We start from the raw sequence: 27,678 nt of genomic DNA, 5'->3' as shown, positions 1-27,678 counted from the left end.
TTTTGTGATTTTTGGTGTGTACTGAGGTCAGTGTAGGTCATCACAGTAAGAGAGTATTCTGAAACTCAGCAATAAAAAAACGAACAAAAAAACTATACAATCGTCCTTCAAGGTTTCACTCGTTAATGGAAAAATGGTCGGGCCATTTCTATAAGACAGGGAATTCTCAAACCCTGGATTACACTAAAAACCATAAGTACACATCAATCTTTATTACTTATTTCTCTGCTAAAGCACTTAAAGCGAAACACTAAACCAAGCCAAATATAAGCCAAACATAAGCTTTGTTGGACTTGTTTAGACCCCTGGGATCTGGATGCACTTTGCAGCGTTTTAATGGAAAAATAAACATTTTACTGGTGTTAAAAACACCTTTTAACAACATCTTCATCTCAGACTGAAAAATCTCACAGGGTGTTCGTCACCTTATGTGACATTTCATATATCGCTGGTGTCTGGATTCAGTCTTTACAATTAGAAATGTATAATAATTATACCAACTGTTAACTATAGCAATTGTAGCTTTAGCAACTTTAGCATCAACTTTACTCTTACAGAGTTGGGCTTATGTAGTATTAGGTAGTGTTAGGAGTATAGTTACCCAGAATAGGAATTGAACCCCAATCTCCCACAGCTCCCAGGCAGATCGGGGTCCCAGAAAAACTGCTAACTGGCTGCTGTGCTGTTGCTGTGGTCTGCAAAGTGGTTGTTAAGGTGTTATTTAGTTGGTGCTATTAGTTGGTGTCTGCCAGGTGCTTGCTAAGCTTTTTGCCAATTGCTGATAAGTGGTTGCTATCATATCTGTGATTGTTGCTAATAAGGTGTTGCTAGGAAGTTGCTAAATTATTACAGGTTGTTGCTAAGGTGTTGCTTAGCAACCTCTTTAGCAACTTCCTTAAATGTGCTGCAGCCTCTGCAGCCTGTTTCACCATTTAAGGTGGAACAGGTAAGTTAGCTAGGTAGCTAGCTGCTGAGATGAGCTACTAGCAAAGTAATCATTTTTAACTTTTAGTTTCTAATCACCATCAGAAAGCCTGTGATTGTTTTAAATTATTTTTTATAGTTTTGCTTTTTCTTATTTTAATTGTTAATGTAATATTACTTTTATTTGTATCTATTTTTATTCTAATGTTTTTTTTTATTCTTGTTCTTAGTCCTATTAATGATTTTATCATTTTTTATCATTCTTAACATTTTACTTTACTTTTACTATTACCTTTTGACTTAATTTATATTTTATTTTTTTTTTTTTTTACTTTTTATGTGTCAATTTGTTTTTTATGGTATTTTAGAATTTTCTGTTTCACATATATATTTTATTTATATATATATATATATATATATATATATATATATATATATATATATATATATATATATATATATATATTAAATGTTGATTTAAAATTGGTACTTATTTTATTATTGTATTATTTTTTACTGTTATTCCTTTTCATTTCTAATTTATTCTTAAATGTTTTCAATCCTTTTGATGTTGTCACCTTCAATGTTTTTCCTGAGTGAAAATAAAGGTTGATTGATTGACTGATTAATAAATGGCCATACACTTTGAAACTACACATTTAACTAGGATTATATTGTGGTTATCGTCATTTTTAACAGGAAAGACATTCAAATTTGGGTGTTTATTTGGCTGCTTAAGGGGTAACATCTTGCTAGTGATTCTCATAACCCTCTATTTGGAGTGTGCCTCTAAAAAATCTCTGTTTAAAGGTTAATTTAGCCCTAATAAACAAAATTTGGGACACCCTACCCCTAGGAGTGGGGCTAATTGATAGGACCAAGGGATAAAATGGGACCCAGACTAGGAATTGAACCCCAGTCTCCCACATCTGGTGGTGGTTCACTGGCAAATAGTGGTGTTATTTGTTGCGCTACACCAATCATTATAGTGCCATAATTTTATGCCCTTTAAAAAGCACTCTAAACACTTCCCATCAGTTACGAGAACCAATAATCACATTTAATTAATAATTCAATTGAACACTCACAATGTTCAACTCTTTAAAAAGCCTGACCTGATGTTTTCTCATTGAGATGTAAATGGGCTCCACCTCTGACTGATGTAGATTCGATCTCCGCTAAACCCTTTCATCTCATCAGACAATAGAACAATAGGACATGCATGTAACCTGCTGCACTAAAGAGCACCACGTCAACCCTCCTGCAATGACCGGGACTATTGACTAATCGACTGATGCTATTTACCAAACCTCACTGACATCAACCCAACGACAGGTTAAAACCTGAAGTGTTTTGTTAAGCTTTGCGTCATGAGCGTCTCAAGATCATTAAAGATCATTAAAGACCAGAATAGGACTATTTAAAACCAGTAACCAGTAGAAACTGGTCTGGAGCTGGATTTCTCTGTGTCAGTGTATGGAGACGGAGGTATATTATATACTAATTTTTAATGTGAACAAAAATTAAAAATTTCTCGCATTATCTTGCCTAATTGTTGCTATTTGTATATATTACTTATACCTGGATCACACTATACAACCTTTTAAGTGGTCAGGTTGTTGAGTGGTTCACTCTAAACAAATGTTAGTGCTATAGTTTAATATAAATGAATCTTTCAGCTGTTGTGGACTTCACAGTAGACAACTGATCAGAAGCACAGGGTCACCAATAACCAAATTCTGAGAAAATATAAGAACTACAAGCTTCAGCTTCCTGCTTCTAGCAGGAAACTCCAACGCTCGTCACTCGTATCTCAACCAATCACCAATTTATTATTATTTTTTTATCTCAACCAATTTTTCATTTTATGCATGCAAAATCTTAAAACTCACAAGTTAGTTTTTTCGTGCTGCAACTTTTGGATACTGATGTGAAGCCTAAGCGATCCTATTCTCTGTAGGCAGTTGGGCTGCTTTTGGCTCACAGTGGCGGACTGGTCCAGATATTAAACCTGCTAGATGTTTACCGGGAAACTCTGATCAGATGGCGATCACTCAGTAAGCTTTTTTTTTCCCCAGTCTGAGCAAAAGCAGAGCAAACGCTGATGTGTTGGCAATCCAGAAAACCAGTCTAAAATCATGTAAATCATGTAAAATTAAGCATTACTTCACTAAAGCTCTAGTAACCATTTGGGTCTAAAGGCTAGTCAGCTCTGCCATTAAAAAATGCAACCATTCAAGCTCTTAATCAGTACAGTGTATGTTTTCATTCGTTGGTTTAGCTGGTCTACAACCAAGATCAACCTAAAAATACAGTATACAATATGACAAACTACCGGTATGATGAAGCTTGACTATGCTCGTTGACCAGCATGACCAAGCTGGCCCAACAGCATGACCAGCATGACCAAGCTGGCCAACCAGCATCACCAGATTGACTAGAATAAGCACCGTGCTCAACCAGCATGACCAGGCATGACCAAAATAAAGTGTAACTTGATGATAAAGAGTTGTTTTATCAGATAATTTATAGTATAAGGTGTTTTTGCCTGGGTGACCAACTTTTTAACCAACTTGAACCCGAAACCTAAAATCTAAAAAGCTACCAGCAAAACTGACCTTGAGTATTAAGGTTGAGGGATCCTGATCAGGCAGAATTAAGAAAAAGAGAAAGAAAAGGAATAAAATAATAAAACAGCTCTGAGAGGCCTTAAAAATGATGAGTTTATTTGATTTTACCAAATTGAAATCCTCTAGAATATAATCAAGAGGAAGATGGATGATCACAAGCCATCAAACCAAACTAAACTGCTTGAATTATTTTTTTGCACCAGGAGTAAAGCAGCATAAAGTTATCCAAAAGCAGTGTGTAAGACTGGTGGAGGAGAACATGATGCCAAGATGCATGAAAAAAACTGTGATTAAAAACCAGGGTTATTTTTTTATTTCAGTTATTTTATTTTTCCTTTTCTGTAAATAAATGCTCTATATGACAATATTTTTTATTGGAATTTGGGAAAAATGTTGTCTGCAGTTTATAGAATAAAACAACAATGTTCATTTTACTCAAACATAAACCTATAAATACGAAAATCAGAGAAACTGATTCAGAAACTGAACTAATTACTGTACTATACTGCACTGCTTGTGATGTAAGGCTTAGATAATGATCATAGGAAATTTAATTTAATTTGGTTTTTAATTTATTTATTGTTAATTTATTTTTTTTTACATATTGTTTTCAAGGAAAATACAAAAATACATAAATAAATACATTATTTAAAGAAAAAAACCTCTAGAATAGCTCTTAACACACACACACACACACACACACAGAGCGAGGTAGTAGACAGAAGCAGGAGAACAGAAGCCCATGGAGAATTAAAATCTGAGACATCAGCAGGCAAATGTCAAGAGGGACGGCAATGAAGAGTCATTCTGCTCTCCAGGGCTCATTTTCATATAATTAACTCAAATGCCAAAAAAAGGGCTACATCAAAGAGAAGTATGAAGTGGAACACGCTATTGTTCAGGCGAGAGGTGCGTGTGCGGCACGGCAAGCGCTGAGCTGATGCCTGAGCGCTGGATGGAGTTAAACCTCCGGCGGAGGATCAAAGCGGCTCGTAATGACCAAAGACCGACTCACACGCGGCTCACGCGTCAGATCACACCGACGGCATCACCAAATCCACCCGGCGTGAGCCGAGGATCTGATTCACCACTAATCCAGACCACGCACAACACTTTATACCTTTACCTGTGATAATTTTAACATTTTAATCAGCAGCTAAACAGAGAACCCTATCTTACACAATGACATTTATTGCTATCTTACACCCCACCAACAGTCTATTGGTCTTTACACATCTATACATACATACCGTCACATTGCGTCTTACCTCTTATTCTATAAACTACAGACAACATTTCTCCCAAATTAAAAATAAAAATATTGTCATTTAGAGCATTTATTTACAGAAAATGAGAAATGGCTGAAATAACAACAACTAAAAAAAGCAGAGCTTTCAGACCTCAAATAATGCAAAGAAAACAAGTTCATATTCGAGTTTAAGTTTTATATGTTCAGAAATCAATATTTGTTGGAATAACCCTGTGTGTTTTGAATCACAGTTTTAAACATGCATCTTGGCATCATGTTCTCCTCCACCAGTCTTACACACTGCTTTTGGATAACTTTATGCTGCTTTACTCCTGGTGCAAAAAATCATTCAAGCAGTTCAGTTTGGTTTGATGGCTTGTGATCATTCATCTTCAATTTGTTAAAAGAAAACAACGAAACTCATCATTTTTAAGTGGTTTCTTAATTTTTTCTAGAGCTGTATCTACGCTAATGGGTGTATTGGTATCTTGGCAACAGAAAACACAGGTGTTGCACTGACTGAATACAACCTAGACAGACGAGACTTCACAGTGTGAACGAGCAGGTCAGTTTAGTTTAATAGCGATCAATGCAACAACATTATTCATTTTAAATTAAGAAAATAAATTAATCACATGAGTTAATGTGTTAATCGCATGTGTTAATGTGTTATAATATGTACTTTTATTTTTTGTAGTTTGAAAAAAAAAGAAAAAAAAGAAAGTATAGTGCAGCCCTATTAGGCTTTTTACTGCAGGTACTCTAATGAGAAATAAAGAAATGAAAGTAGAGAATTGAGAATTAAAGTGTTTTTTGGAAAAACGTTTGAAGGCCATTTACCAAAAAACATAAGCAATTAGAGCTGAACGGGATCTTCTCTTTGTTTTACTCAGAGCTTTAATTTCAGCTCTCAGACTCTGCAATCAAATGAAACGAAAGGAAAACCGCCGGCTGGATGTCAAAACACCTGTATAACATTACACTCTCCACAAAAGCCCCGGATTTGTGTTAAAACGAGGGGAAAAAATAGAAATACGCGCCGCCCTGTGCAAAACCCTGCGGCCACACCTTTATAATTACCTTTTAAGTCTATTAATACTCGCGCTTGGCGGGATTGTGAGCCAATTACGGCATTGTGACGGCTATCGGCCTCCGCCGCGTACTGAACCTGCCCGCGCGAGTCACCTAAACGCCCGATAATTAATCTCCCGTCCACACGGCGGCTCACCGCCTTAAACCGCCGCCGAGGTGCAGAGCTCCTCTCCTACCCAACAGCCCGAGGCACCGCCGCCAATGATTGGTCAGCGGGGATTTACACTTAAGCTTTCTGATTGGCTACTTTGTTAAATCTTACCCAAAAGAAGAGATATTTTAGGAGGACAGTCATCCTGGGAATGAATATTTTGGCATTGGGAGGATTCATTAATCTGAAAACTGGCCAGTGAAATCCTCTGTTCCTCTCCCCCTCACCACGGGTGATTCTGGTGCAGTCTTACCGGCTCTGTACTGCAGCCTACATAGCGTATAATCTGAAGACTGGCACCGTGTCTTACAGTGTGACGTATTCACGCTAATATCCCGCAAAGACAGCGGAGACAGGAAGACAGGAAGACAGGAAGGGGTTAGTGTGGAGAGTTTAGGAAGATGGAATTAAACGATGGCGTCGATTCCACTTTTTTCCTGTTTTATTTAATTCTTATACTTGGAGATTATATTTACACGCCATGTACACATTCTATATTATTAATCCCATTTTATTTACTTCTACTTTTTCATTTCTGTACCTTCGGCTACTGTAATTTGTGCATTTCTCTCTGAGATTAATAAAGTGACCTAAATACCTGCCTACAAACACACCTATACACCTACCTAACAATCCTCCTACCAACCCATGCGTCTACCAACCAATCCACCAACTTACCTAAATACCCTTCCACCTACCTACATATCTATCTAAATACCCTACCTACATACCAACCTACCAACCAACCTGCCTACCTACCCACACACCTACCTACATATTCACACACCTACCCACCTACTTATCAATCCTCTCATAAACCCACCAACCTACCCATCTCCTCATACACCTACCTAAATATTTACCTACACACCTACCTACCTACCTACCTACCTACCAACCAACACCCCACTAACCTACCTATCCACAGACCTATCCTCCTACCAACCCAACTGCCTACCTACCATTTCACCCACTTTCCTAAACACTCTTCCACCTACCTATCTACCTACACATCTACCTACTTACCCACACACCTACCTACACATTAACTAATGCCCCACCTGCCTACCTATCCACACACCTACCTACTTATTCACACACCCATCTACCTACCTACCAATCATCCTACCAACCCACTAACTTACCCAAATACCCTTCCACCTACCTACCTGCCAACCAACACCCCACCAACCTACCTATCCACAGACCTATCCTCCTACCAACCCAACTGCCTACCTAACAATTCACCCACTTACCTAAACTCCCTTCCACCTACCTATCTACCTACACATCTACCTACTTACCCACACACCTACCTACCCATTAACCAATGCCCCACCTGCCTACCTATCCACACACCTACCTACATATTCACACACCTACCCACCTACTTATCAATCCTATCATAAACCCACCAACCTACCCATCTACTCATACACCTACCTAAATATTTACCTACACACCTATCTACCTACCTACCAACCAATGCCCCACCTTCCTACCTATCCACCCACCTACCTTCTTATTCACACACCCATCCACCTACCTACCAATCATCCTACCAGCCCACTAACTTACCCAAATACCCTTCCACCCTACCTACCTGCCAACCAACACCCCACCAACCTACCTATCCACAGACCTATCCTCCTACCAACCCAACTGCCTACCTAACAATTCACTCACTTACCTAAACTCCCTTCCACCTACCAATCTACCTACACATCTACCTACTTACCCACACACCTACCTACCCATTAAACAATGCCCCATGTGCCTACCTATCCACACACCTACCTACTTACCCCTACACCTACCCACCTGTCTACCCTTTCACCCACTTACCCAAACACCCTTTCATCTACCTATATACCTGCACGCCTACCAACCTATTTACCTACATACCCTACCTACCTACCCCTTACCACCAATCTACCTACACATCAATCCACCTACCTGCCTACTAGCATACCCATAGACCTGCTTACCAATTAACATACCTACCCACCCACCCACCTACTTACCTGCCAAATCAGCCACTGCCTAATTTATGTAATTACTTACCTACCTACCTACCTACCTACCCACCTGTCTACCAATTCTCTTATTCAACAAATACACACCTGCCTACAAATCAATATACTGATTTACACTACTGTAAAAACGTTTTAGGCACATAAGAAAACTCTGAAAAACACGAAAAAGCTCCTTTATCTGGTCTGTAAGAGTTTATTTACTCATTAAAACAATAAGAAATAACAAACATAAAATAGTGTGCATTGTATTGTGTCCTAAAAAATAGCTTCAGACGAGCTGCTGATGGAATTGAACAAAACATTGTCAGACCGGAAAAATCTGGACAAAACTGAAGCTTTGTTCCCCAAACTAGTTCAAAAAACTATTACTTAGCTACTACTTTAAAGTAGAAGAAAGACATTCTTGTTACTTCTTATTGTATTTATGGAGTTTTTCACAAGCAGAAACACTTATAATCTCTTATAACTGAGAGAAATGGTTCTAAATTATAGTTCAGGTGAATAAAACTTCAGGAAAATGGTCAAAAACGATTTAAGTCTAAGTTGAGAGCCATAAAGTGTCCAGTAAAGCGTCCAGTGAAGTGTCCAGTTGAGTTGGGAGTGTGTTGGATGGACAGCCGGGCGACTGAAGTCAGTAATCAGCAGTGTTTTAACAGTTACAGTAGAAGAGAGAGCGAGCAGCGGTGGTGAGCACAGCTCCATACGCCCACCCGCCGCACCATTATGGCCGGAATCAATGCACGGCCATAACCTGGAGGAAGAACACAAGAGGCCACTCGGCTAGCCTTTCCGCAGGTGGTGGCGCAAACATCGCCCACAAAGCCAAAGCTGTACCTTTTCTACCTTTTCCCACTCTGAAAAAAGCTCAGTTCATCTGTCTTTGAGGCTGAAAGAGTGTAGGTGACATGAGCATGCAAATATTTAAATATTACAACACAAAGAATGCATGCTGTAGCTTGCTTTACATTTTTAAAGCAAGTCAAGTTCATGATGGCGTCTCCTGAGGTGCCTTTGTGCTTTCTGCTGCACTGCTGTTTGAGTTCAGAGATTTATTGAGTTTCTTACCATATTTTTCTGACTATAAACTGCTAAAATGTCTATTTTCTGGTCTATTTTCAGACTATAAAGCACAACAGATTATAAGGCGCATTAAGCGACAGTTTTAAGGATGCCTACATCGAAGTGAACAAGGTTGTCGCCATGTTTCATTTCTAATGGTGAAGCTGGAGGAAGCGCCTAAGTAAACAAAACTGTAATTCTTACAAAAAACAATTTATTTTAAAGTCAAATGAGCGCTGGATGTTAATCTACACAGATTTATCTCATGAAAACAGTTTATTTGGGTAAGTAAAGCACTTCTGTTTATATACAGAAAGCTTAGATTTCCAGTATTTTGTCTAAGCACGACTTTTCAGTGAAGTTTCTCCAGCACTAAGGCTGGGTGCAGCAGCATTAGCATTAGCCGCTAACTGCAGCGCTAGTGGGTTGTAAATGCTTCCTGAATGTTCCAGTAAGCTAGTACATTACCAGCTAATGGTAATAGCTTGTTTTAACACAACAAACACGCAAACTACAGAAATACTGAAATACTCGTCTCTGAACGATGAAAGAGCTAGCGCTGTGGTTAGCGGCTAATGCTAATGCTAATACTGCTGCTCCCAGCCTTAGTGCTGGAGAAACTTTATTTAAAGCTCACCCTTATTATAATGCTGTACTTCAGGGGCTTTAGTGGCTTTACTGCTCCTTAATACCTGACTGAACGAATTCATACATAAGGCACACTGTTGATTTTTGGTGAAATAAAAGGATTTTAAGTGTGCTTTTCAGTCCAAAAACTAAATAGGGTACTCTTCAGTGGTGCTACTAAACTTTTAACATATTGGAACCTTCACACTGAGTCCACTGTATGTTTTTTGTCTTATGTGCTAACGTCTAAACAAAGCTCCAGAACTCATGTCCAACAAATGTCCACTCTTCCTTTTTCTCTGCCCTCTGTCTACTTCTGCTCTCTTTTTTTCTTAACATCCTCCTCTATATAAGAGCTTCTCAGCAGGGGAAGCTATCCTAGCTAGTTTGAGAATGCACTTAAACTAAACAAACCTTGATAAAACCTTCAACAGCTACGTTCAAACAGCAGGTACATTTTTTTTTTCAGTAACTCTGATGTGTCTCACACTGTTTACACAGTACTTTTTTATAACTGTGATATTTATTATATAAACAATGGACTGAATGGACTCTAAACATGAAGCAAAGCTTCACATGAAGTTTCGGTTTCATCTTCTAATTAGTTTCAGTGATTTTGGGGCTTATCCTACCACTAAGGACACGTTTCTCAGCCTATATGATTTAAAACAATGTATCACAATTCAATAAAAAAATTATATAATATAAAATTATATTGCCCAGCTCTACCAATTTAAAGGTATAATCCACAAAAAGGCATCTATAAAGTACTATAGATCCAGACATGAGTAAAAGTACAAATGCTTAATCGAAAATTAAATTAAAAGTTGAAGTGGAAGTACTTAAAGCCCCACTCACTGCAGTGCTGCATTGAGGTGTTATAGGAGGAATAGCTCCTCTGAGCTCAAACCAGACTCTGTAAGTTTTCCGAGGCGGCCGCGACCAACGCTCGCGAGAACTGCGACCTGCTTTCCGACCTTTAGTTCTAACAGCTCTACAAGGACTACTGGTTCATTCTTTACAAACTAACATACAGACACTCTGGCAGAAGCTGGAAAGAGACCGAATATGTCTGTGAAAGCCAGAAAACGAGAAAGAGAAACTAATCCGCCTGAAACATTTATTACACTCTACAACTGTAGGGGGAGCCCACGAGCACAAAACCTTAAACCTACCTAGTGGAGCTTTAAGTACTCAACATGTTTTGTATTTAAGTACTGCAAGTATATAATTGTAAAACGTAGTGCTGAAGTACTGAATATAAAAGTACAGTACTGTGTTATTAGTGTAGTTATTACAGAAAGCAGTGTGTCTATGTTATTATCAGTACAGTGATGGCGGCGCTCGGAGCTGAACTAGTGTTAAACAGAGCTTTATAATAAGCTTCTTGAGCACTTTTTAAGTTATTAATTCCTCGTTTTAAATGTCAGGGCTCTCCGGATTCTAGTAAGGAGATGTTTTAGCTACTTTGAGCTGAATAACAGTGTAAAAAGTGATTTATCAGGGAAAATTTTGCCCCGTATCTCCCAGTCTGAAGGGTGTTTGGACAAACTGTTAAAATTTCTGGATCTCTGAACGCTGTGGGAGAACGGAGGTGTGCTATTCATCAAAGATAAGAACTTTATATCATGTTTTACTACAATAAAAGTCTAACAAAAGTAGGTCTACTTCATTACTATACATCTCTGTCCACAAGTATCCGCCAGTAACATGTACACAGCGATCAGCACTGAGGAACATAAGAAAAACATCATGTTTACTCACATGTTCTAGACTCCCCAGCGCAGCGAGTTGTCGTTCACCTGTAAAAGAAAGGAGAAAAAAAATAGTGTAAGAAAGCGGTAATAACGCAAACTGCACTGAACGAACTGTGTGAAAAAGAAATGAACGTGAAAGTATGGATGAAATATCACAGCAGTTATTAAGTCCCAAGGTGAAGCTAGCTGCCAGACTCACACCTACACGCCCAGACGCCACAGAGCCGGTGAAGCTCGGAGGCAAATCAAAAGACAGGAACACACGTCAGGAACAAACCAGCGCAACTAACATCTGGCAAGGCACGCTTCCCTATCCCTGAAAAGAAATGCAAATAACTGCATTTCATGTTCAAGGACATACATCCGGACACAACCGAGGGATATTTAAATCTAATGTAGCAGCTCGTTCTGCCCATGCCACGGCATTAAACATGTTTTGTGTCTGACATGTTTAAAATAATGTATTTACACACTTCTGAAGTTAAAACGTTCTTATTTTAAATGTAAAAACATAAATGCACATGGCATGCTGTAGCCCGCTCTGAAAAATCTAAAAATTTGAGTCAATTCCAAGATATCAGCCCCTGAGATGCTTATGCACTCTTTGTGTTAAATTAAAACTAATATGACTATATGTTAAAATGTAACACCCTGCACAAGGCATTGAAATGCTCATTGCTATCTTACACCCTGCCAACTATCTATCTTTACACAACGAAAAACACAGGTGCTCCACTGATTAGACTGATTAGAACCTAGAGAGACATTAACAGTCAGACGTTCATTGCTATCTTGCCAGTGAACTGTCAACGCAGGACCATCCCCAACACTAAATAGCGTTTCTTCTGCTGAGAAGATTTGGACACATCCAGGTAGCTGCGCCTTTAAAATAGCAATTCGGGGGCTCCGAGTGGTCCAGTGGTCTAAAGCGCTGCCACTATGATCAGGTGATGCAGCTAACCATCAGCTGCCGAAGCCCTGAGAGAGCACAGTTGGCCTTGCTCTCTCTCTGGGTGGGTACAGTAGATGGCGCTTTTCGTTCCCCTCATCACTCCTAGGGTGACGTGGATCAGCACAAGGCTGCGTCTGTGAGCTGATGTATCAGAACCGAGTCGCAGCGCTTTCCTCCGATATTATATTTATCAATACCCTTTATTTGGGGAAAGATCAGATCACATTTTATGACAATTTTATACAGAAAAACATGAAATTCCACTGTATATATGAATTAATAAATATATATATATATATATATATATATATATATATATATATATATATATATATAATTACAGATTACAGATTTGCCTATTTGTGCTGAAGAACCATCTCCCCCCATCAACTAATTAGAAAATGCTTTTATTCTTTATCTGAAGAGTTTATCTGAAGAAGCTCATGCACTCCAGCACATATACTTTCAATACACTTTCTCTGCGACCTGCAATTAAAAATGTGAACCTGCTCAGAAGCATCAGATCATGTCCAACATCCTCAGCAACTGGAAAAAATACACTTTTTATCACTTTAGAGTCTGAACACTGAAACACGCTGAACTGAGGGCCCTTTAAGTCTTTTATTAGGCTGAGACTGAGGCTGCAGTGTATTACAGAAACTCCAGCATCAGACAGACGCCCTCCTGCAGTCTGTGCTCCACATTATATATATATGAAATAATCAGAAAGTGACATAAAGAGAAAGAGAGGGCACTGATTCCCTGATTCCCTTTTACTGAATTATTTTCTCCGCTCGTAGATGTCTTTATTATAATCACTAATATATATGAGAATAGCTGAGCCTCTTCCAGCAGTTTTCTCTTATTCACCAAAAAAAGGGGAAAAAAAGGGAAAAAAAGGGAAAAAAGGGAAAAGTCAGAAAATCATCCATTAAAATCTGAAGAGCCTGAGAGTCATTGTGCTCCAGCACCGGCCTCAAATCTCTCCAGGAATAAACCAGCTCTGAATACAGGAGGAGGAGAACCCTCTCAAAACGAACAATACAGAGAGAGAGAGAGAGAGAGAGAGAGATAGGATGAGAGAGAGGAAGAAATGGAGAGAGAGACTAAGAGAGGAAAAATATTGACTGATAGATAGATAGATAGATAGATAGATAGATAGATATAGACAGACAGACAGACAGACAGACAGACAGACAGACAGACAGACAGACAGATAGATAGATAGATAGATAGATAGATAGATAGATAGATAGATAGATAGATAGATAGAAAAAGGGGGAGAGGAGTTAAAGAGAAACAGAGAGTAAGAGAGGGAAAAGAGACAGACAGAGAGGAATAGATGGATGTAACGATGGTGACAGACAGACGTACAGATAGATAGATAGATAGATAGATAGATAGATAGATAGATAGATAGATAGATAGATAGAAAAAAGGGGGAGAGGGGGTAGAGAGAAACAGAGTAAGAGAGGGAAAAGAGACAGAGAGGAATAGATGGATGTAACGATAGCGATAGATAGATAGATAGATAGATAGATAGATAGATAGATAGATAGATAGATAGATAGATGAGAGAGAGGAAGAAATGGAGAGAGACTAAGAGAGAAAAAAGATTGACAGACAGACAGATAGATAAATAGAAAAAGGGGGAGAGGGGGTAGAGAGAAACAGAGAGTAAGAGAGGGAAAAGACAGACAGACAGACAGAGAGGAATAGATGGATGTAACAATAGCAATAGATAGATAGATAGATAGATAGATAGATAGATAGATAGATAGATAGATAGATAGATAGAAACAGAGTAAGAGGGCGAAAGGACAGAAAGAAAGAAAGAAAGAAAGAAAGAAAGAAAGGGAGAGAGAGGGGTGGATGGATAAACAAGATAGAGATAGAGCAAGAGGGCAAGAAAAGATATTGAGAGAAAGAGAGAGAAAGAGAGAGAGAGGAAGGAAGTGAGAGCAAGAGAGAAAGAGAGATCAGTCTATAGAGAGCCAGAGTTGTGAATGTGGGTGATGTAAATGCCAGATTTGAAGGACGGGTTTGGGGCACTCTCTTTGGGGAGATGTGTAAATCACATGCACAGAGTCAGGAAGGTCAGCCTGTGCATATCCAATGATCACTGAGGAGGAATCGTAAATGTCTGGAAAAAGAAAAGAGAGTGATATGGAGACGTGACATGAAGAGGAGAAAAAATAGGGATATTCTTGTTAAAATGATCAGTTACCGTGTAAAAGATATTAGGAAATATCAAAGTTCCCAGGAACAGTAAATGGTTAGGAATTTACATTGATATGGTCATATTTAGCTACTCATACAGAAGCAGGGTGTATACCTGATATGTGCCTGACATTTCAACATGACATGGGGTTGTAGAGGTTCAACCCTAATATTTTCACACAATTTGTGCAGATGTACAGTAGGGGTGTTGGGAGTATGTCCTGAAGAAGAAAGTCGTCACTGGTGTACTAAGTAACAGATGGCAAACCATAACTGATCAGCAGTAAATTTTACATTTAATTTGTAAATCAAGGGAGTAGAGTCTGGAGGAAGAGTGGAGAGACACACAGTCCAAACTGATTGAGGTTTAGTGTGAAGTTTCCACCAATCAGTGATGGTTTGGAGAGACATGTCATCTGCTGGTGTTGATCCACTGTGTTTTATTATCAAGTCTAAAGTCAGTGCAGTTTTTTTTTTTTTTTTTTTTACCACAAAGCACTTCATGCTTCCCTGTGCTAAAAACAACTTTTATGGAGATGCGGATTTCATTTTCCAGCAGGACTTGGCACACTGCCCACACCACTTACCAAAAGTACCAATTGGTCTTATATAATATTCTAATTTTCTGAGACACTGATTTTTGGGCTTTCATTGGCTGTAAGCCATAATCATCAGCAATAAAAAAATAGGTAGATCAGAGGGGGGATTTGCTGGACTTTCCCATTCCACCTTAAATCCAGCAGCAGTCTCAGGTGCCAGAATTTACTTGCTTTACCATTTAAGGTGGAACTAGCTAGTTCTGTTCTCCTACCAAATATTATTGCAATCTGACACTTCCTTCATGTTTTGGTATTGTTTTTTTATAATGAATGTATGTGTACATCTACAACAGTATGCTAGAATCCACCCATCCATTCATCTATCCAACCATTAATCCATCTTTCCACCCATTCATCCATCTATCCACACATCCATCAATTCACCTATCCAACCATTCATCCATCTATCCAACCATTTATCCATCTATCCACCCATCCATCCCTCTTTCCACCTATTCATCCATCTATCCAACCATTCATCCATCTATCCACCCATCCATGCATCTTTCCACCTATTCATCCATCTATCCACCCACCCATCCACCCATCCACCTATTTATCCACTCATTCATTCACCTATCCAACCATCCATCCATCCATTTATCCACTTATTCATCCATCAATCCACCCACCTATTTATCCACTCATCCATTCACCTATCCACCCATCCATGCATCTTTCCACCTATTCATCCATCTATCCACCCACCCATCCACCCATCCACCTATTTATCCACTCATTCATTCACCTATCCAACCATCCATCCATCCATTTATCCACTTATTCATCCATCAATCCACCCACCTATTTATCCACTCATCCATTCACCTATCCAACCATTCATTCATCTATACACCTATTTATCCATACACCCATCCATCTATCTCTCCACCCATCCAATCATACACCCATCCATCTATCTATCCACTCATTTATCCATCTATCCACTTATCCATCCGTCCATCTATATACCCATACACCCATCCATCTATCTATCCACTCATTCATCCATCTATCCACACATCCATGCATCCATTCATCCATCTATCCACCCATACACCAATCTGTCTATCTATCCACTTATTCATCCATCCATCTATTCACCCATTCGTCTATCTCTCCACCCGTCCATCCATCTGTCTATCTATCCACTCATTCACCCATCTATCAAACCATTCATTCAACCATTCATCCATCCATCCATCCATCCACCATCTATCCACCAATTCATCCATCCATCCATCCATCCATCCATCCATTCATCCAATTCATCCATTCATTCCTCCGTCCACCTGCTGCACCTTTTAAGGTGGAATTAGCTAGTTCTATTCACCTACCAAATAGTATTGCAATCCGACACTTCCTTCACGTTTTGGTTATTGTTTAGATGATGACCGCATGTGGACGTCTACAAGCGTACGCTGGAATCCGGTGAGTGTATAGTGAAGGTATAGCGAGTGTACAGCAGGAATCTGACACAAATCACATTAGATCAGAGGGGGATTTGCTGAGAGTAAGCTTTTTCCTCTCTCTCTGTGTCGCAGCTTTGAGGGGACGTATACAGCGAGCCCTAAGCCCCTGCTCTTATGCCTCAGCACGGAGTCGTCCACTAAGGAAATTGCCCCCGAAAGTCAATTCCAGCCATCAGAGATTGCAAAACGCCTTCCGTCTGGAATAATTGAATTTGGGGCTTAGGTGATTAGGCCTGCCTTTTTAAACACCCTTGCAGAGGTTTAACAACCCCAACACCACCACCACCACCTCCCACATCCACCAGCACCACCACCCCCCCATCCACCAGCCCCACCACCCCCCCCATCCACCAGCCCCACCACCTCGGCTCTACCCTCACCATCGCACCCCCTGCACCGCAGCCTGGCACCACTTCTGACGACCATCTTCCAGGCGTGAGGCCACGGCCTCCGGTCTGAAGAGTCAGGAGCAGACGCTGCATCTGCTGCGAGAACAGTGCAGCCAGCTTCCACACGCCATGCACCGGGTATGTGGGGAGGCAGATGAGGGTCTGGCTCTGACTGATGCCGCCTTTATCTTTATTTATTTATCTTTATTTATCCACCGAATTCCAATCTGTTGCTAGGTGATTAATAAGATGTTGCTGTAGCGACAGATATTTTTTTATGTTTTTTTTATGTAGAAAATAACCCTTGAACACATTGAAACTACATCAAATTAAAATTAGGCAGGTGGGCGATCAACTAGACAAACTAGCAACCTGCATTTTCTGAAGGACATGCAGAATGGTTGCACCGCTAAAGTGTTTCCCACTGGTTTCTAAGGTGTTGCTAAGTGGTTGCTAAGGTGTAGCTTTAGGCTCAATCCTTCAATTTCCCATTTGTACGCCTATTTAAAAAAAAAAAAAAACATTCATCTATCCAACCATCCATTTATCAATCAATCCATCTATCTGTATATCCATCCATCATACATCTATATAATAATATATATAGATATAATATAATCCATCCATCTATGATTTAATCTATCTATCCATCCATCTACATATCCATCCATCCATCCATCTATAATATAATCCATTCATCATCCATCTATGATCTAATCCTTCTATCCATCCATCTACATATCCATCCATCCATCTATAATATAATCCATTCATCATCCATCTATGATCTAATCCTTCTATCCATCCATCTACATATCCATCCATCCATCCATCCATCCATCCATCCATCCATCTATAATCTGTCTATCTATCTATACATCTGACTATCCACCATCCGTCCATCTATCCACCCATCTATCTATCTGTATATCCATTCATCCATATATTTGTATATCCATTCATCTATAATCTAATCTATCCATCCATCCATCCATCCATCCATCCATAATCTCTGTTTATCTATACATCTGACTATCCACCCACCGTCCATCTATCCACCCAAAATCTATATCTGTTTATCAATTAATCTATTATCTAATCCATCCATCCATCTATGATTTAATCTATCTATCCATCCATCTACATATCCATCCATCCATCTATAATATAATCCATTCATCATCCATCTATGATCTAATCCTTCTATCCATCCATCTACATATCCATCCATCCATCTATAATATAATCCATTCATCATCCATCTATGATCTAATCCTTCTATCCATCCATCTACATATCCATCCATCCACCCATCCATCTATAATCTGTCTATCTATACATCTGACTATCCACCATCCGTCCATCTATCCACCCATCTATCTATCTGTTTATCCATTCATACATATATTTGTATATCCATTCATCTATAATCTAATCTATCCATCCATCCATCCATCCATAATCTCTGTTTATCTATACATCTGACTATCCACCCACCGTCCATCTATCCACCCAAAATCTATATCTGTTTATCAATTAATCTATTATCTAATCCATCCATCCATCCATACATCTGACTATATACCCACCGTCCATCTATCCACCCATTCATCTATCCATCCATCTATAATCTAATCTATTCATCTCATCCATCCATCCATACATCCATTCATCCATCCATCCGTCCATCCATTCATCCATCCGTAATCTCTGTCTATCTATACATGACTTTCCACCCACCGTCCATCTATCCACCCTTCCATCTATCCTTCCATATCTGTTTATCCATTAATCTAAAATCTAATCCATCCATACATCTGACAATACACCCACCGTCCATCTATCCACATATTTATCCATTCATCCACCCATCTGTCCATCCATCAATCCATCTATCCACAATTCATCCATCCATCCACTCACCCATTCATCCATCCATCCGCCCATTTATCTGTCTATCTATGCATCATTCTATCCATCTATCCATTTAGCTCTTAGCAAACAACCTAGCAACAATTTTCCAACCTAGTTAAGTAAGGCTACCACCTAACAACACTTTACATATCATCTCATCCATCCATCCATCCATCCATCCTCCTATCCATCCATCTACAGTATGTATTAACCTGGTGTACATTACATTTCTTTTTAAAATATATTTGTATTTTTTCATGTTTTTTTTTGCTTTGTAAGCACTGGTGTTTCCCACAGGAAATCCATTATGTACTTTATGGTATCTGAATTTTATTATTTTTTTATTTTATTACTATTATTTATTTTTTATTTTTTTGGTTGGGTTCTACCACCGACCACCACCATCTAACGGTGCCAGCCCTCGATTCATCATGCATGGCGGTGAATTAAAGCTGACATATCACACGCGCTCGGGTTTGTTATTGGTAACGGCGACGGCGGGGGCTGCCTTCGACGCGCTGTCAAAAGAGAATGGAGACATTTAAAAACGTAAAGGTCAACAGTAAATCAGTATCTCAAACACTGCCCCGAGGTGTGATTTGTGACGGCTGGGCGTGGCGGCGGCGCGAGAGGAGGATGGGCGAGAGGAGCGGGTCCGGCTTATCAGCGCATACACACCTCGCCTCTGATTGAAGCTCCGCGCCTTTAGAGACACTTATAGACCTATCCTGATCAAAAGCAGCGCGTTCTGAAACACAACCGTAATAATAGAAACACACAAATCCCCTTTAAAACAATCCACCACTGCTTATCAGAGCAACCGTCCAACCAAGCACTTTACACTGTCCACTTATCAGAATTTCCCCATTCCACCTTAAATGAATGTAACAGCTGAAGCATTTAAGGTGGAATGGGTCATTTAACTTGCTAGCTAGCTACAGAGGCATATTACTAGGTCCATAATACATTGGTACATCATATAAAAACACTGATTTTTACCATCTAGTGGTCAGACGACAACATCACAATCAAAGGATTGAAGATAAGAGAACAGGAATCCCAGTCACAAGTTTCTACAGCCAGTCCAGACAGAAACAATGGCCTAAAACTAGTTCATGTACTTAATGAAGAAAGCCAAAATGTTGGGTCCTTCTGATGCAAAATGATATAGATATTCTTTAAAATATTATAATAAACTACTGTCCCCATATGAGGACATCGTTTTTATTTATTTTTTGCAAAAACGACTTACTGTACAAAGACAAAGTTCAGTTTTTATAATCGTTAGGCCCTACTAATCCCAAATAGCTAGGAGAAATGTTAAAAAATGTACACCAAGCAAAAGCCCATGTTTCAAGAAGTTAAGGTGTTGCTAGGTGGTTGCTAAGGTGTCACTGTACTGTACATTTCTGCTTCTCTGCACCATCAAACTTAATTTTGTTAAATTATTTAAAATGTTGACCCTTTGGCTTCATACGGAGACAAGACAACATTACAGTCAATAGATTAAAAAGAAGATGATGGGAATCCCAGTCACAAGTTTCTACAGCCAGCCCAGACAGAAACATGGGCCAAAAAATCTAATTCTTTAATTTTATGTTTAAAACCAGTTTATTTAATTTGTTTTGTACTAATTGGGTCCTTCTGATCATAAAATACATGAATAATATTTTAAATAACAATAATAAAATAAACTATTGTTCTCACATGAGGACATTCCTTTTTTAGCAAAAAGGATCTTCTCTAAAAAAAACAATGTTTATAATGTTTTATACCAAATAGCAAAAGGTGCTGTGATAGTGCATCACTGCTGGTTGCTAAGGTGTTGCTATGATACCTGTTTGTCCATTCATTCCATTCATCCAATCAAAAACCTCAAAACAAACACAGGTTTTTCCACACACAATCAGATCAAACAATCTTTAGCTGGAACAGAGATGATATGCAAAAAAAAACAAAAGCTGGAAAACTTATGCTGCAAAAAATAATAAAAAAAGGAAGATGCACAAGCCAAATAAATACATAAATAAATATATAAATAAATAAACAAACAATACGAGTCAGCAAATTCCACTTCGGTTTTGTTATTCCCGAAGTCCAGAAATGCAACTTAAGCTATAAAACGTAATTCCTACAATAAACCCCCAGCTTTTCTCAAAAGCACAGCGCACCAAAGCGTCTCAATAACGCCTCCTTAAATATCGTGCGGGGCACTGCTGAGGCAATTCCATGTCAAAGGCAAAATTTGCTATTTCATTATAAGCGGCCTGGACACAACAGCGGCGCATTATCACCGCTGTACATCACAACACGGCTTTACCGAGGTCCCAGATTAGAGCTGGTTATGAGTGTGTTTCATTAGAGAGCAATGTTTAGGTGCTATTAAGTTCAGCAGGGTTTTTATTTTTATTATTTTTTTTATAAAAACGGAAGGTTTTATTAATATATATTTTTTTATTATTTATTTAGGTACAAAAAATATACAGCTGTAAGAAAAAAGTATGTGAAACCTTTGGGATTATATTTGGATTTCTGCATAAATTGATCAATAAATGTGTTCTGATCTTCATCTAAATCACCACAAAAGACAAACACAGTCTGCTTAAACTAATACCACACATAATATATATATATATATATATATATATATATATATATATATATATATATATATATATATATATATATATATATATATATATATGTTTGCATGGTTTTATTGAACACAACATGTGAGGGTTTGTATTTAATAACTGGTTGATCCTCATTTGGCATCAAAAACCTCAACCAATCGTTTCCTGTAGCTGCAGATCAGACCTGCAGAACGGTCAAGAGGAATTCTGGATCATTGCTCTTCACTAAACTGTTTCAGTTCAGCTATAATATTATGGGATATCTGGTGTGAATCGCTCTCTTTAGGTCATGATGCCACAGCATCCCAATTGGGTCTCAACGAGGTCAGGACTCTCCAGAAGGAGTATTTATTTATTTTCTTCTATTGAAGTCATTCGTTGTTGATTTACTTCTATGTTTTGGGTCGTTGTCCTGTTGCATCATCCATCCTCTGTTGAGCTTCAGTTGGTGCACAGATGGTACTAAGTTTTTCTGCAAAATGTCTTGGTAAACTTGGGAATTCATTTTTCCGTTGATGACGGCGAATCCGTCCAGATCCTGAGGCAGCAAAGCAAAGCAGCCCCAAACCATGATGCCCCCTCCACCATGTTTCACAGTTGGGATGAGATTTTTTATGATGGTGTGCTGTGTCTTTTTTCTCCACATATTGAGTTGTGTGTGTTTTCCTTCCAAACAACTGGATTTTGGTTTCATCTGTACACAGTATATTTAGCCAGTAGTGCAGTAGTGGAACATCCAGGGGTTTTAATTTTTTTTCTGCAAACTTTATACATGCAGCAATGTTTATTTTTATTTTTTGACAGCAGTTGCTTCCTCCTCCGTGGTGTCCTCCCATCAACTCTTCAACATTCTTGTTTAATGTTTTCCTTATTGTAGATTTGTCAACAAAAATGTTGCCACAGATTCCTGTATTCAGTCTTTAGCTGACACTCTAGGATTCTTCCTCACCTCATTGATCATTCTGATCATTCTGCATGTGCTGTGCTCTTACAGTCATCTTTACAGGACTTTACCACGCGTAGGGAGAGTAGCAACAGTGTTGAACTTTTTCCATTTGTAGACGTCTGTCTTACCGTGGACACATGAACATCAAGGCTTTTAGAGATACTTTTGTAACCATTTCCAGCTTCAATTGTTGCAAGTCAACAATTCTTGAACATAGGTCTTTTGAGAGCTTGATCTTTTGTGCTGAGAGGCATGATTCACATCGAGCAATGCATCCTTTAATCGCATCACATCCTGCATCCAATTAGCTCTTAGAAAAGTCATTAGTCTCGGGGTTCACATACTTTTTTTCCACCCCTCACTGTGAATGTTAACATGTGTTCAATAAAACCATGCAAACATATAATGTTTTGTGTGGTTTTAGTTCAAGCAGACCCATTGAACTCTAGGCTGTTTTGTTGTGTTTTTTCTCCATTTTTGTTTTCAGTTCCTCTTTCAGGTCTTATAACACAGTAATTATATCACATACAGACACATGCCCTGATCTCTTTTACTCCAGAAGTCATACGGCTGCTCAAAAATATAATCATTTAAAATGTAAAAGGAAGCAGAATTGTTATATTTTCCTGGAACTGATCATTTTTTGCTCAAAATTTTACCAAGCGCCTGATTTTTGTTTTACTTATTTTTGAATGTATAGACTTTAAATATATTCACACCCAAGATATCTTTTCTAAAATGGTTATACTAGAGTGTTTATGAGTTGAAAGCATAAGAATATTGATGATTTGAGTTCATTACATGGCTTATTAATTATTACTTTGATCAAATACATGGAGAAACAGCATCAGGCGGATTTATTTATTTTTCTTCATAATCAATAATCACACCTCTAGGATACACTCAGAGCAGACTATACCTTTCAGTATTTAAATATGATCAGGACACACAAAGAAAACTATATACTATAAAAATATAAACTTTTTAGATGTGCAAGTAAAATAAAAAGTTTATAAAGTAGTGCGCACACCATACCTAGCTTTAGTTTGAGTAAAGCAGGTAGTTTCACACTGTTTTTTCTGTGGGACACTTTTGAGTCTTTATTTACTGATATTATTTGGTTTGAAACATCATATAAATATGTTTGAAGCACTAAAGGTAAATAATATTGGTTGGGGAAGGAGATTTTTTTCACTTTTTAGGTGGTTTTTTTATCTCAATGGGTTTCTTGTAGATTTAGCATTACTGCACTTTTAGAAAGAGTAAGCTCCGCCCTTTCTAACCATATATGGATTATGTTTATGTGTGAAGGGATTCCTAAGTAATTAAGCTGAGAACACAAGGTGCGATTTTGGGAGGAAAAGGTTCACATACTTTTTCCTGCAACTATATATATCTGTACATGTTTCTGCATGGACAGTACTGCCTCTCTGGCGCTGGTGCAGCCGGATGAAGACGGCAGATCGCATCTTGCTGCTTTTATGAGGTGTTGGAAGCCTGTAAGCTATGGCCTTTCACAGCGCCGGCAGCTAATAAGGAAGGGTTGCTATTGCTGCGATTTCTTTGTATGCTGTTTCCCACTTTATTGCATGCTGGCTTGGGCAGAATAGATCCCTTTGACATTAGCGCGGTATAAAGGCTCTCGTCGCATGTTCGCACAAAGGGCCAATTTTTCCTTTTCCGACGAACAGAATCAAAATGAAAGCCCCTTTACTTTCTTACCTCACTGCGCTGAATGCTGGATGGAGGCAGGGGCACGGAGAATAGCATTAGCGCCCAGCATTCATCTCCTCCGATAAACATCCTCTTCGCGCTTCTACCAAGCAGCCAAATCTAGGCTGAGGAGGAGGATGATGAAGGGAGCCGTGCCGGAGGTATTCTCCAAGGTTAACCCGCCTCACCTCGCTCCGCGGCGCCGCCACCGGGCTGCAGGACAGCTGCGCCGTGTTGATTGTGAGGGAACGCCGACTTCCAATAAAGTGGCGGGATTTACGGAAACCCAGGGGAATACTGAGTAAGATCACTACTGAGTGATATCAGGAAAATCACCATTTTTATTGCTGGTATCCGGTACAGTACAGTACAGGCCCAGAGCTTAACACTAACCATGCACAGTTGTGCACAGTGTTTAGACACAACAGCCGCATGGCTGGAGGATACAATACAGGTACATAGACCTGACCTGTCGAGGTATGGACCCTACAAGATCATCTACAAGACCTCAGACCTCTGAAGGTAGGCCTTGGTCACTATATACCGTGAACACCTTACAAAACCTGTCATACCTTAAATTATATAAAATATACTACAGTAAAATACTAGTCAAATGTTTGGACACACCATTTCATTCAAAATTAGCATTATGTTTTTCCTACATTGCTCCTACATAGCTCCAGTGTGTTGGAGGGAACTGATGAGAGCCAGTTTCATCAACATAATGTTTTTGATGGTCTTTGCGACGACTGTACCTGAGGATACTTTAAAAAACTCTTGAAATTCTTCTTTTTGGATTAACTGGATTTGGATTTTCATACCAAATAATATCAGTAAACGAACCAAAAGTGTCCACAGCTTTACTCAAACTAAAGCTAGGTATGGTGTGCGCACTACTTTATATAGTTTTTATTTTACTTGCACATTTTTACTAAGTAGTTATTTTGCACTAAACATTTTTATTTATTTAGACTAAAAAGTTTACATTTTTATAGTATATATTTTTCTTTGTGTGTCCTGATTAAAATGCTGAAAGACATAGGCTGCTCTGAGTGTCAGGTTTTTAGTATCTACATGTATCCTAGAGGTGTGATTATTGATTATCAAGAAAAAAATAAATCCGTCTGATGCTGTTTCTCCATGTATTTTATCAAAGTAATAATTAATAAACCATGTAATGAACTCAAATCATCAATATTCTTATGCTTTTAACTCATAAACACTCTAGTATAGCCATTTTTGAAAATATATCTTAGGTGTGAATATATTTAAAGTCTATACATTCAAAAATCAGTAAAATTATGACTAAAACAGGGCCAGTTTCAGGAAAATATAACAATTCTGCTTCCTTTTACATTTTAAATGATTATATTTTTGAGCAGCCGTATGACTTCTGGAGTAAAAGAGATCAGGGCATGTGTCTGTATGATATAATTACTGTGTTATAACACAGTATAACAGTATAACAACCCAGAAGTCAAAGGGTTTAAGTAAAGAACTATGAGTAAAGAAATGTCCAATAGACTCAATGTTATTCATATAAGCATTTTAAAGGCTTATAAAGGTCTTTATTCTCTTTAAGTAAAAAAAAAAAAAATGGCCGCCTATTACCTCATTGACCCCAGTCACAGGCAGTAGACGTCTCAGCTGAGACTGAAGTGAACGGGTTCCCCCTCTGAAGTGCTGAGCAGTGATTTATACTGGTTATCTGATCAAACGAGCTCCAGTCATACCAGTTAAGGGTATCAGAACCTCCACGGCAACGGCCGGCCTGTGATCCGTGTACGACAAACTCAAACCTACACACAAAACGCTCTTCAACAGGCTGCTTTAAGCAGGGTGATGATGACATTAAGAGCCCGTCGTCCCCCGGTGTTGAGTGTGTGCGTCGGGTCATTGTCCTGGTTTCTGAGCGTGGTGGTTCCGGCGCTGTATCGGTGTGACAGGCGTGGTTAAGGCCGTTAGCCGTGTCCGTGCTGCGTTACGTTCTCTCGTACCTCGACACAGCAGTAAGCAGTGCTGCTTTTGTCCGTCCTGCACTGATTGGGCGAGTGATGGGGGTGCTGGGGGTAAAAAGGGCTGGAGGGACGGTTTTGGAGGGACGGGGGTGGTTTGGGGAGGAGGGGTTATCAATGAAAGGGGATTAAGAGGCACTGAATCTACAGCAGAACATTGCACAGCTTTAGAGAGGTCAAAAGCATGCAGATGAGCAAGAAACGCTGAAAAGCTCCACTCTTAAAGCTGGTTTATATGTCTGCATAGAGTCAATGTGCTGTCTATGGCTTAACCTGTGCGAGCGCCCTATGCAACAGCATGCATTTATACTTCTCTAGCTCAGTAACTGCTGTGATCATGCATGTTCTATAAGTTACAGTATGCACAAAAAAATGAGTAAAATTTACTTTAAAAAAGTTTCCGTAACTTTTATACAATATTACTCAAATAATTTATGATACATAATATATTAAAAATTTGATTTTTTAATATTTTTAGTTAAAACACATATTAAACACATTTATGGCATGTAATATATTATTTTTAGTATACTATAAACATCCGTGTGTTGAGACAGTGTACTATGTGTGTTAAAAATAAATCTTTGAGATTATATAAATATTTGAATGTGTGTTTAAACTAAAAAAATATATATAATAATATTGTATAAAGTCATTGTAATTAGGTAATATTGTATGCAGAAATGAAGTAAGGTTTACTAAAAGAAAGGATTGACTGAAGTTCAGTTCACTTATTTACTCTATGTATAATTAAAGTCTTGAAACCGAGTTTAAGTTCCTTAAATTTATCTGAAATTAAATGTACTTAAAAAAAAACAAATGCAGAAAGTTGCGAACCTTTTTTAAAGTAAATTTTACTCTTTACTCTACTTTTTTCAGTGTGTTATTCTGTATCTCTGTATATCCCCTATCACTAGTGATGCCCCCAACACAAGGAGTGTGAAGATTAGCACACGTCTCCTACGATACATGTAAAGTCAGACTCCGCCTCTTTTTGAACTGCTGCTGATGATGTAGCATTGCTGAGCAGCATCACAGCGCTAACGCTCGGAGGAAAGCACAGCGACTCGGTTCTGATACATCAGCTCACAGACGCAGCCTTGTGCTGATCCACATCACCCTAGGAGTGATGAGGGAAAAGAGAGAGCGCCATCTACTGTACTGTACCCACCCAGAGAGAGCAAGATCACAACCGAACCCCCAATCTCACAATCATAATCCAGTGATTTACACCACTAGAGGACTTGGCGGCCGGCTATTTAAATGATGCAGACAAAAGATGTGAAAATAGACTGTTGGT

The 27,678-nt window shown here is 38.8% G+C and overlaps 1 protein-coding gene across 9 annotated transcripts in view; it reads right to left on the bottom strand.

The window, feature by feature from the left end:
* tenm3 (teneurin transmembrane protein 3) overlaps positions 1-27,678 on the bottom strand; it is a 1,272,390-nt gene that overhangs the window by 986,343 nt on the left and 258,369 nt on the right. For all 9 annotated transcript variants that reach the window (XM_049481363.1, XM_049481365.1, XM_049481366.1 and 6 more), the window contains one exon: positions 11,533-11,570. The gene's annotated coding sequence lies outside the window, so the exon portion shown is untranslated. The remainder of the gene's footprint in view (positions 1-11,532; positions 11,571-27,678) is intronic.

Source organism: Astyanax mexicanus, chromosome 7 (assembly GCF_023375975.1).
Source record: "Astyanax mexicanus isolate ESR-SI-001 chromosome 7, AstMex3_surface, whole genome shotgun sequence".
NCBI lineage: Eukaryota > Metazoa > Chordata > Actinopteri > Characiformes > Acestrorhamphidae > Astyanax > Astyanax mexicanus.
The sequence above is the reverse complement of the archived record's forward strand: the minus strand, read 5'-3'. Positions and strand labels throughout refer to the sequence as shown.